We start from the raw sequence: 13,171 nt of genomic DNA on the forward strand, positions 1-13,171 counted from the left end.
AACTCCACAGGTGCTGCTGCTGCTGCTGGCATTTAATACCAGGGTCAAATCACGCTTTTTTGGCCTCAAATCCTCTATAATGCTAGCCTGGATGCCAGCCGAACTTAGCCCCGCCCACAACATTTTTACTCGGGCAGTTCGGTCTGGACTTGATCCGTAGAGAAGTAATTATGCCCGAACAGAAACTGTTCAACCAATGAAATCATCAGGGCGGGCTTTAGACGATGATGGACAGATGATCAACAGTAACGTAATCATCCACGTCATCGAAGGCTCTTGGGTTGAGTTTGTTCTAATCCTAAACGGAGAACTTGTTCGTATATACATTCACCTTTACTATTTCTCTCAGAAACGATGATCGTGTTGGTAAGTAAACTCCGTTGTTTTACAAAACCGGCAAAGATCGTTTACACTCATATTTTTCTTCTAACGTTAGGCTACTTATGCTGCCTTCACGTGCTATCGGAAATGTGATGATTCCGACTTCTGAAGTCGTGATTACGAGCGCATTGCATTCAAGTTTCAAAATGTGAGGGCGTTCATGTGCAATGTTTACCCAGGAAACTCGTATTTACGATAATTCCGAGAGCGCGTGAAGGCAGCAAGCGTGCGTGCAGGTACAGGGTTGCCAAGTTTTTACATCAAAACCCGCCCAATTGCTAACGTTCCTCAAAACTAGCCAAAAACAAGCCCGAAAGCTTTCCAGAGGGGGTTCTCCGGGAAAAAAGGCATTTGGGGGTAAAATATGTGTTATTTTGGCAGGCCTGGCAGCTAAAAATCGCATTCCTGGGTCTGTATATCACATAATTGGGGTCGCTTCAACCCGCGGACTTGGCAACACAGTGCAGTTGAGTTCTGTTGACATTTGACAACTAACGTTATGCGTCGCTCCATTGCTCTGATTGGTTGTAGGTCTATCCAATTGAGGTCTTTCCTGGTTGGGTTGAAACACGCCCCATAATCACAGCCCAACGGAGCAGATCAGACTCATATTCTGACTAGAATTGAGTATGACGACGTCAGGCTACTATAATGCTACTCGACTTCCTAATTTCGTCCATTTCCCACTCTCTATTAGCCTGGATGGCAGCCGAACTTAGCCCCGCCCACAAAATTTTTACTCGGGACTTGATCCGTAGAGAAGTAATTATGCCCGAACAGAAACTGTTCAACCAATGAAATCATCAGGGCGGGCTTTAGACGATGATGGACAGATGATCAACAGTAACGTAATCATCCACGTCATCGAAGGCTCTTGGGTTGAGTTTGCTCTAATCCTGAACGGAGAACTTGTTCGTATATGCATTCACCTTTACTATTTCTCTCAGAAATGATGATGGTGTTGGTAAGTACTCTGTTTATCCTTAAATTATTTTTTTACAACACCGGAAAAGATCGTTTACGCTCATCTTTTTCTTCTAACGTTAGGCTACTTATTCCAGCGTACAGGGTTGCCAAGTTTTCACATCAAAACCCGCCCAATTGCTACTCAAAACTAGCCAAAAACAAGCCCAAAAGCTTTCCAGGGGGGGTTCTCCGGGAAAAAAAGGCATTTGGGGGTAAAATATGTGTTATTTTGGCAGGGCTGGCAGCTAAAAATCGCATTCCTGGGTCTGTATATCACATCATTGGGGTCGCTTCAACCCGCGGACTTGGCAACACAGTGCAGTTGAGTTCTGTTGACATTTGACAACTAACGTTATGCGTCGCTCCGTTGCTCTCATTGGTTGTAGGTCTATCCAATTGAGGTCTTTCCTGGTTCGGTTGAAACACGCCCCATAATCACAGCCCAACGGAGCAGATCAGACTCATATTCTGACTAGAATTGATTATGACGACGTCAGGCTAACTCTCTATCTGACCACAGCGTGCTTGCAACTTTACATTTAAAGGATTAGTTCACTTTTAAATAAACTTTTGCTGATAATTTACTCACGCTCATGTCATCCAAGATGTCCATGTCTTTCTTTCTGCAGTCGAAAAGAAATTAAGGTTTTGTATGAAAACAGTCCAGGGGTTTCCTCCATATAATGGACTTCAATGGGCTCCAAACGGTTCAAGGTCCAAATGACAGTTTCAGTGCAGCTTCAAAGGGCTTTAAACGACACCAGATGATGAATAAGGGTCTTATCTAGACAAACCATCAGTTTCTGAGAGAAACCCAGCAGTATTTATGCTATTATTTTACCTCTTAACAGATGAACGCGATCGTCTCTGAGCTCCGCCATAACTTCCGGCAAGTAAGGTCAAATTAGATCGTGTTCATAGATGTATACGTAGATGCCTCATTAGCGACTGCACGGATCATTAGAATGAGGCATCTACTATCGATATATCTATGACCACGATCGTATTTGACCTTACTTGCCGGAAGTTATGGCGGAGCTCAGAGATGATCACGTTCGTCTAAAAATAATAGCATAAATACTGCTGGGTTTCTCGCAGAAACTGATGGTTTGTCTAGATCAGACCCTTATTCATCATCTGGAGTCGTTTAAAGCCTTTTGAAGCTGCACTGAAACGGTCATTTGGACCTTGAACCGTTTGGAGCCCATTGAAGTCCATTATATGGAGGAAACCCCTGGACTGTTTTCATACAAAACCTTAATTTCTTTTCGACTGCAGAAAGAAAGACATGGACATCTTGCATGACATGGGGGTGAGTAAATTATCAGCCAAATTTTATTTAAAAGTGAACTAATCCTTTAAGACTCAATCGGGTCCAATAGATTTGGTGCCGCCACATCCTCTTAGCAAAGCCTGGTTATATTATAACGTCGTATATGCAAGGTCTGAACTCCATAGAGTTAACCCCATAAACCCCATTCATTTTCTCCATAGGGAAAGAGTTTTCGCGCGATACCTTATAAAGCGTTAAAGTCAGCACAGCTGTGAGCGACGAGGTTGTTAATCGATGGGATTTGCTTCTGTTGAAGCCGCCAGCCCGCATTATTTCAGCTTAGTTTTAAAATAATCTAGTTTAACAGCGGGATTTATGGTGAAAAACTACATTACCCATGATGCTGTACAGAAAATTCCACCAGTCAGAGTCAAAACAAGAGCTCTTTAGCTCCGCCCACTCCCACTGCGAATGACACTCATGCTCTCAAAATACTGACAAACTTAAAATATGTAGTTTTAAATTACTAGCTTTGTTTCTAATTTATGCTGTTTGCAATGCATCATGGGATTGTAGTTCTTTTGCTCACAAACGCTTCAAATCAAAGTTTGTGATGCTGTGATGCTCCTCGTAGCTGGTTGGTTTGGTTCATTGCTTATAACGCTTTAACAAAGACTTTCTATATGGAAGAAATTAATAGAAAAAATACTTGGTGAAAAAGTGGGCGGGCACTAATGCACTCCATAGCAGCTTTCATTGGCCACGGACCGCCCGGGGGCCGTCTGACTGACATGAAAAGCAACCAATCACAGTTTGTTTTGGTAAACGTCATGTTTAGAGGAGTGAAAATGTAATGTCAATGTGCCTACAATAACAGATCGGTGTGCAACCAATAAATCATTCATTCAAGAACATTGCAAATTTACAGCAACTATGGCGCAAATTGAGTTTTGAGATGAAAAAACATTGGCTGTCCTCTTCCATAAAGGGGTTTGGCATCACGATGGGTTTGTTTTCAGGCGGACCATTAAAGAACGAGACACACACAAGTCAGAAATCAAGTATAAATCAGATGACGACTTCGAAGTGCTTCACATTTTGTGTGCCTTACGCACGTCTGAGTCTGAGACTATATGCAACAATAATCCGTTTTCCCTCAACTGACTGCAGTGAATCATTTCTGCACCACTATCTTCAATTCATTTCCCACAGTCGACCGCCAGATGCCTTTTACACAGGAAATCTCCAGGTCCAATCTGCTCCTTCATCCAGGAGTAAAGACGCGTTCAGTCCACCTGGAGAGCAAGACGTGTTTACAAGAGACTGGCTTCATGGAATAAACACTTTTGAGGAAGATTTAATTACCAGATTTGTCAAAATCTACCAGGTTACTGACATCGGGAAACGAGTTTTGAGGTGCAGTAAAAATCAAACTAAATATATTGAGATTTGGACAAACATTACCATTCAAAAGTTCGGGGTCAGTACTTGCCTGACTGCATTGTGCCAAGTGTAAAGTTTCGTGGAGGGGGGATTATGGGGTGGGGTTGTTTTTCAGGGGTTGGCCCCTTAGTTCCAGTGAAAGGACTCTGGTGCTCTTCAGTCATTTCTGACCGGAAAATGTTCTGTTTTGAAATGTTAAAAATCACAGCTTCATCAGAATGATATGAACTTGGTGACTTTTCTAGCATTAGGACTTTAAACACACACAAAAATTGAGGGCATGATTCGAGCATGCTAATTGGTCGTAAAAAAAAAAAACTCCCACTTGTGCTCTTCGGTCAAAAATGACACCATAGGAAATGAATGGGAAATCTGCAAAAACACAAATTCACAGAAAAAAATCTATATTTCTAACAAACAAAAAAAATCTAAAACTTTATAATAAATAGTCTTTGAGATTTTTTAAATATATATTCAAATCCATAAAAAAAATCATTAAATGTGTTCAAAAGAGAACTAGGGAATTCTCTAGACCTCTAGTGGTTACACACATGGTTGCAGGATTTCTTAAATAATCCCAAAAGAGGGGCTAATCTGCCTTCAAAAAAAATTATTTTGAAGGCCTAGTCTCTATTTTAACCTGAAATACTGCAATAATTAATTAAAAAATATATATTAAATTACAATTTTTTTTAAATAATTTTCAATGGCAAAAACAGACCATAATTATTGCATAAATATAAAAAAATACCATCAAATCATCTCAAAATACAAAATGAAAAAGAAAAAGAAAAAATATTATTGAAGAAAAATAAATTGCATTGGTTTTACTGGGGTGGAGAAAGTTTAATTTTTAGGTGTCCGGTCACTTCTGACCAGGAAGACGACCAATGCAAGCCCTAAACGAAGAGCACCGGAGGGTTAATGCAAGACATTTTGGACAATTTCATGCTCCCAACTTTGTGGGAACAGTTTGGGGACGGCCCCTTCCTGTCCCAGCATGCACCAGTGCTCAAAGCGTCGCTCCATAAAGACATGATGAGCGAGTTTGGTGTGGAGGAACTTGAGTCCTGACCTCAACCCAGCTTTGGGATGAATTAGAGCGGAGACTGAGAGCCAGGCCTTCTCGTCCAACATCACAAATGAAGAATCCCCATAAACACACTCCTAAACCTTCCCAGAAGAGCTGAAGCTGTTAGAGCTGCAAAGGGTGGGCGTCTCCATATTAAAGAATGGGAAGTTCTTACAGTGGATGAACCCGCTCTTAAATGTCACCTGTGATTGGTTGCTGAGCATGTCAATCACACAGAACACTGAAGTAGACTTCAACAGTTAGCCCAGAGTCTCTCTGCACGAGACCAACACAGAGCTGGTGAATGTAGAAGAGCGGTTCGATAATCCTCTGGCAAAACAGTGACAGCGACTCAAAGTCACATCCACCCCCAGCCGGGAGCGCTGCTGGATCGCCAGCACACACAGTCCAGACCGGCCCGGCGTAAAGGGCACTGAGACACACACACACACACACACACACACACCACAGGCAGCTGCCACCGTCACATGTGTGAAGTGTGAGACTGCAGGCATGTGTCTGACCCCATCCACCTCTTAGGGGAGATTCCCTGGAGGAAGGAAGTGATGGTGAAAACTTCTCTTACCTCAGTGCTGGTGGTCTGCAAACCTCTCTCAGATTCTTCCTACATAACCAAACACAGCACAAGTTTAATGATATTCAGGCCGTGTTTACAGCTGGTATTAAGATGTGTTTCGGTCGAGGGAGACACATTCCCGTTAACACCTGGTGTTTTAATCCGTCTCCACTTTCACACACTTCTGTCCTGATTTCTTCAAGGGGAGGGTCTATGTTAGTATCGTGGATCAATAGTTCTGTTGGTCATTTTTATATTTATTTATTTTTCTGTGGGCGAGCAGTAGTTTAAACTAATTTATGTCCTATACAATGGCTAATTCAACAGCTGTGAATTATGAATGCGGACTCAAAATGAATTCACAAAATTAATAAAGTGCACCCAAATTATTAATAAAAACATAGGATATACGGTGAAACATGAATGAAAGCATTCAAGACGTGCTCCGCATCATTACTAGTACTAAACGCATAGATATTTCATATGATTAAGGAAAGATACCATAATCACAAAGGTATAAATATTAACAAAAGTAATTAAAGTAGACTGTGGGTAATGTTACTTAACCAATTTGAAGTTTTTTTTATATCTAACTTACGAGAAACAAAATGTCGACACGTCCTCTCCAGCAGCTTGAATGTTACCCGTTGCCATGGCAACTCTCGACGGCCATCAGGTCTTATACAGTTTTATAAAAGCGAGTCATTATTTGTTGTAAAGTGTAAGAATCACCTCAGAAAGATAAATTCTTCTGTCAGGCGCAGTTGAAGCCCAGGACAAACGCTGTCAAGATGAGATGCTGTAGCCAGGCTATGTCATTATTCCAACATAACATGTTACGAAATAAAAAGTTTAATACCTCAGAAAAATGTACTTTCCTCTCTTGTCAACATTAGCCTGGCCCTGGTGTGAGCGTGCGCTCTTCAGTTGTGGAGGCGGATCAGAGTAATCGGATCAGGTCGTTTACATGGTGGAATTTTTCGTTTGATCGGTTCATGAAAAGGTTTACCCCCCCTCTCTCAAACCCATTACAATTTCATTCGGTTTGGCCATTTTTATTCCGATTGAGGTGTTTATATGGAGCATTTTCATTCGGATTGGACTTTTAAACCGATTACAGTGCTCCATGTAAACACACCTAGTGTGTGTTATGTTGCGTTCACACCGGACGCGAATGACGCGTTTGGAAGTTCGCGTGAAGTTGGACGCTTGAACATTTTGAGTTTACTCGCTTCATTCGCGCGTGACATTCACTTCACAACAGACGTGAATTCGCCTCATGGGCGAGGCTTCTGCCAGCGGCTCGTCTCGTTGAGAAATGGCTGACATGGGCTGTGTTTACACGTCTTTGTTTGATAAATACTGTTAATGTGTGACAAAACATAGTTTTAAGACTTTTTCAGGCGATAATGTAGTTGTTTAAAGCTCAAATCTGTGGTTTATTTATAAAGATAGCGCCTATTTGAACATGTGATCTGTAGCCGACTAGCACTGACTTTGAATGTTTGACTGAATTGTTTGCTTTATTTCATGTGTAGATTCTTATACCTTTTACTTATACTTTTGTGTATTATTGATCAAACATAAACTTGCATTTAACAAAAAGAGACTGGGTTGTGTTTCATGTCATTTAATGTTATCACAGTGATAATCATATTGTCTGAACCAGATATTAATATATGATTAATATAAAGCAGATTTTCTCCTCATTGTTGTCACTACTAGAGCAAGCTCCTGATTGGTTAACGCGGCGCGAATATCCGGCAAATTTCTGATTTTTCGCGCAAATCATGTGTCAAAAGCTCAATTCGCGCTGCCTCATTCGCACAAATCGCACCGCAGAATGTCTATTCGCGGCTTTGCATTGACTTAACATGTAAATCACTCGCCCTAATCGCTTCATTCGTGTCCGGTGTGAACGCACCTTTAGACTTCAGGAATGCAGGGTCTCTGCAGGTTTCACCAAGTCAAATTTAAGACTTTTAAAGACCATTATAAATTAAATTTAAGACCTATATCACGCAATGAAAAAACGTACAAAGGAAATGCAGAATCACAAAATTACTTCAAATTGAACAAAGTATTAGTAAACTTGCACTTCCTCATTGCTCAATCTCAGGATTTAATATATATATATATATATATATATATATATATATATATATATATATAATTTTTTTTCTCTCTCTCTCTCCTTCTGAGATCAAAATGACTGATTTTGTGGTGGTAATTTCCAGTTTTGCTGTTTTTTTTTCATAGGATGCCACGTTTACCATATTAGATGCACAATAGTTACACATGACAATAAAACAAACAAAAATGCATGAATCTTGTTTGGTATTACAAAAAAAGGCTGGTCCAGTTGTGTGCTATCTAGCTTTAATAACATTATCGCTTAGGGTGGGAAATATGACCAAAATCTTACAAGTAAGCAATTGCTTAATATAAGTAAAAAGTTCTCACGTAAACGGTCATTAATAAATTAAGAACTTATTAACCAATCACAATAGGACAAATAAATACAACCTAAAGATACGGATACAAACAGTGCTTTAAGTTGAAGTACCGTATGCTTTCACTTTAAGAACTACAGTAATGTGCAGATCCAATACTGACACACATCCCAAACTTTTTTACTCAAGAGTCAAAACTTTACCGCCAATAAGAACATAGGGATATGAATGTGTGTATGATCGTTCAAGAGTAAGCCTAGAAATAGACACATTCGGCAAACACACACACAGAATCCACAGCCATTCTGACATCAGTCTGTGTGTCTACCGAATTGAGTTTGTGGTTTACATCGCTTTTATTAACTCTTTTTAGTGCTATCGGACTCATCATACTTTTATTTGGTCCTTATGCGAGATGGCAGGTGAGAAAGATTCACCTTCGCTTTCACGATCGCGTGAACTGGAGAACTGTCAGCTGAAGAATAAAATCTGTTTGATGCGTCTGTGGTACAATCCGAAAGAGACCCGCGCCAATAACATGAAAGCTGATTGGCAGCAATATAAGATGCATGCTGGTCTCATTTGTAGTTGTAATACAGCGAACTATAGTAGGACTAGCGAAAGAAAGAACTACAACAGCCCGGAATAAACACACACACACACACAAAAGGAGCATTTCAATGAGCATTAGAGGTACCGTTACATGGACGTAGGATTTAACTATTCAAGACTAGAACTCAATACTTCAGAGAATTATAGACTTTTTAAGGCCTAAAATTTAGATTTTTAAATTTAAGACATTTTAAGACTTTTTAAGACCCCACGGGAACCCTGGGAATGGAGAGAGAACATTGTGCTTGGGACGTTTCTCATCTTCAAACCAAACTTGTGTCTCCAGCCGACAGAGTTTGAATCCTGTCTGGCTAGCGCGCATCCCATAATGTTTGCGCGTTAGGTCAGTCGGTGGAGAGTAGCGGGTCTTTTAGAGGCTGTTCCAGTGCGTTTGACCACATGTGTGTCTTAACTAGGGGTGTAACGGTACACAAAACTGATAGTTCGGTATGTACCTCGGTTTTGAAATCACGGTTCGGAACGGGTTCGGTACAGCAGTTTTACAAAATTACTTTATTTATTTTTATTAAACAGTGGTTTACTGAAAATAAATGTGTCTGTCCTTATTAACCACTTCAGCTCTGCAGCATATTTACCTTTTTTTTTTGAGAATTAGGCGTGTCTGAATTTAAAAGAGCGCCCTACCCACATACATTGGAGTAAATTGATAAAAAATGGTCTCATTTTACAGAAAACACTCTACATTTTAACACAGTGGTGGAATATTGCATATATTATACTGTATTTATTCACAATTATATGATAAACATATATAAAAAGTAATATTTTGATTTATAATTTGTTATTGTTATTTGAAAATAATTTTTAATCTGTTTGGTCTATGTCCCTTCAGAAAGGTTCTGTTGATTCCTCTAGGTGTCAGTAATCAGGGGAAAAAGAATCTTCTTGATATCTCCTTCCAAAAAAAAGTTATTGAGATGAATCTGTCCAAACTGTCTAATAACTCCTTCTCATCTGCATTGATTTAAATCTGCCACTGGGAAATCGAAAAGAAGGCTCCGCCTCCTCAACTTTGTAAAGGGAGATCCCGGGCTCTGATTGGTCTAGAAGCCTGATCGACGTGTCTATAGTGAGCTGAGATACTCAGCTTTTTTGACGTATGACGCAATACGTGATGTCATCAAAAATCGCGGCTAACAAAGACGATCAAAACTAAGGATAATAAGAGTATTTGTGTTGATCTGGACATCGGTGTCATATCACAGTGTGGTTTGGCCAAGCTTGCTCACACACATGTGATAATGGTCTCATTTAGAAGAAGAAAACCTCAGGAACGAGCCGATGTAGTGTTTGAGGCTAGCAGCTCCACACGGAGGAAGTGATCCGAACAGGAATATGACTCATGTGTTTGCTTGTTCAAAGGAGTCATTTCCATCTTCGTGATTCTTTTGATAATAACGTTACTGTAATAAACTGCACAGTGATATTCTCGAGGGTGAGAGTTTTCATTTGATATATGACTTGTCTATTTTTGGTGAGTTTGTGTGATATAAATATGAAATTTTGTATTATTCATATGATTTTCTCTCCAAATTCAGACCTTATTATCTTTTTCTATGTAACATAAATGCTAAAGTGATTATCAAGAAAGCTGAGGTTCTAATCTTTCAAACAATACAATATATGTCTAGTTTTGTGCTGCACAACTTATAGATTTTTTTTTTGATTATGATGATGCAATATTGGTGGGGCAGAGCTGAAGTGGTTTTAAACAGATTCTGCTTGACTTTGAGTGTTGTGGACATGATCCCGACCTCTGACCTCTAGTGTTGGGTCCAGCAGGTTTCGGGGGCCAGTGCGGAGCCCATTTATCTGAGCGTTTTTGCAGTTAAAATGCACATAGAGGTTCCAGATTGGCCACTGGCACCTATTGCACGGAAGAAAGGGAACACGTTCCTGGCAAATTAAGGTTTAATGCAAACACTAAACCCTTCTCCATTACTGTTGATCTTTTGGCTACTCTTCCTTCATGTATGGGAGAAATGCTCCAGTTGAAGCAGCGCTCCAGAATGAGCTGGATCTGTAACATTACACAGTTCAGCGCCTGTCAGATCAACTCTTGGCACGACCCCTCATCTTAATGTGTCATGCACTGAAAAGCAGGAATGTTCACGCAAAAACTCATTATTGAAGTCATATCCACACTCCATCGCTCATCTTAAAGGAACAGTTGACGCTGTTATTTACACGACCGCCTTTTGTTTGAAACCATATCCTGTCAGTTAAACACAAAATGATACATTTGAGGGACTGTAGACACTAATAGTGAACGTCAAATAAGGCTGATTTAGCTTCAAAATGATCACGTATTTTTACATAAATATTTATATAGTCATTGAAATTGCTTAAAAGGGTGTTTTATTTAAATCATAAAAAAATATTTTGTGATTGTAGACAATTCAACTAAAATTACAACTCAAAATTGTTAAGATAAATTCAATAAAAAAACTATACATTAAAAAACATTGACAATAAATAATAAACAACAATTTATTGCAAAACAAAGGCTGCATTTATTTGATCAAACATACTGTAAAAATTCTGAAATATTATTATAATGCAAGTCATCTGTTCTCTATGTGAATATATTGTAAAGTGTAATTTATTCCTGTGACCAAAGCTGAATTTATCGTCTTCAGTGTCACATGATCCTTCACAAATCACTCTAATATGATGATTTGATTCTTACTTTATTTGAAATAGAATCTTTTGTAACATTATAATGTCTTTACTGTCACTCTTGATCAACTTAATCTCTTCACATAAAAAATAAAAAAAAACGTTATGATCCCAAACTTTTAAATGAGAGTGTGTACACACTGGGACGATTATCATGAGCTTATCGTTTTTCGACACGTCTTTGTGTTCACACCTAGAGGTCGACCGATTGCGGATGGCTCAAGTTTACTTGATAAAGTTTTAAATATGGATATTTTTCTTACACAAACGCATTGATTCGCTTCAGAAGGCCTTTATTAACACCCCAGAGCCGTGTGGAGCAGTTATATGACGGACAGATGCACTTTTTATGGACTTAAAAAACAGAGCAACTATTAATCAAATTATAAAGCTTGGATTAGCCTGGACTTTTGTAATATAACTCAGATTTTATTCGTCTGAAAGAAGAATGTCATACACACCTAAGATGAATGAATTATGGGTTAATTTTCATTTTTGGGTGAACTCTGAAGCACACCATAAAATAATTCTAGCAATTCATACAGGGCTAGTAGTTTAAACAGCTGTATATACAGACACACACACAGGTATCGGATCAGTACTCGCTATCAGTATCACCAAACATGCCAAGTGTGGACGCACCCTAAATGTAAAGATTTTATAATAAATACACCTACATACATTTCTGTTTATTATTTATTGTAAAATCTGTCTTATATTTAAAAAAGTCAAATCTGGATCGACAACGAGCATGAGTGAAGTTTGAACATTTGTAGTGAACAGTGACTTAAATTCAGGGTTTTTTCCTCAAACAAAGCTATCGTATGACTTCAGAAGACACTTTCATAGTCATTTTTTGGGGTGTTTTTGTCCTTTTTGTGGGCTGATAGCCCCTGGTAACTGTAAAGCAGTGTGAAAAGCAGTTTTTCTATCGCGTTCCATGGAAGAAAGAAAGACATGAGAGCGAGTAAATAATGATAACATTTGTTTCATCCATAGAGCAGGCATGTGTTGCTCATTGTGAAGACTTCTGTTTGTCTTCAAGAGACCAAGAGCAAAACAAGACGCGAGAAGATCAGAGCGGGATTCTGTCACGTGTGTGTTGATGTGCACGCGTGTTGGGAGGAATCATAGTATCGAGACGGCTGCCAACCTTTGATGGCTTCAGCAAAGCTGCCTTGCTTTATCTTTGGCGTCTGTCACCGTGGAGACAGTTGCTCGCATCAGCAGCGGCCCTGAGGGATAAACCTGCGGGAAAAAAGAGAAAGAGAAAGGCGAGATATCAAACAGGGCACAGCTCTACCCCTCCCCTGCCAATCCCACAAATCACGGAGGAGAGGGAGGAAAAGTGCAGATGAAAGAAAACCTTCATGTAGCCATTTCTCACTCTCCAAAAACAAACGGACCCAAAAACGTCCAGAGGAGAAGACGAGAGAGCAGGAGAGGGGATGAGGAGGAGGAAGCGGAACAAACTGAGAGATGAAAGAAGAAAACATCCGATCGTCCAAGCTGGTCCTTCTCTGGTTTCGATTTGGGTTAAGCTAATCCAATCCTTCCAGAGGTGAATTCCTGACAAAGAGACACACATTAGAAAAAGTACAGATCAGGCATAACATTATGAATAACGCTAGTGGGTGGGATATATTCGGCAGCAAGTGAACATTTTGTCCTCAAAGTTGATGTGTTAGAAGCAG

At 39.6% G+C, this 13,171-nt stretch overlaps 1 protein-coding gene across 1 annotated transcript in view; it reads left to right on the forward strand.

The window, feature by feature from the left end:
• Positions 1 to 13,171, forward strand: part of rftn1b (raftlin, lipid raft linker 1b) — a gene marked incomplete at its 3' end in the record, with an annotated part of 223,971 nt that overhangs the window by 79,482 nt on the left and 131,318 nt on the right. The window lies entirely within an intron of this gene.

Source organism: Gobio gobio, assembly GCF_949357685.1.
Source record: "Gobio gobio genome assembly, chromosome: 15".
Classification (NCBI taxonomy): Eukaryota; Metazoa; Chordata; class Actinopteri; order Cypriniformes; family Gobionidae; genus Gobio; species Gobio gobio.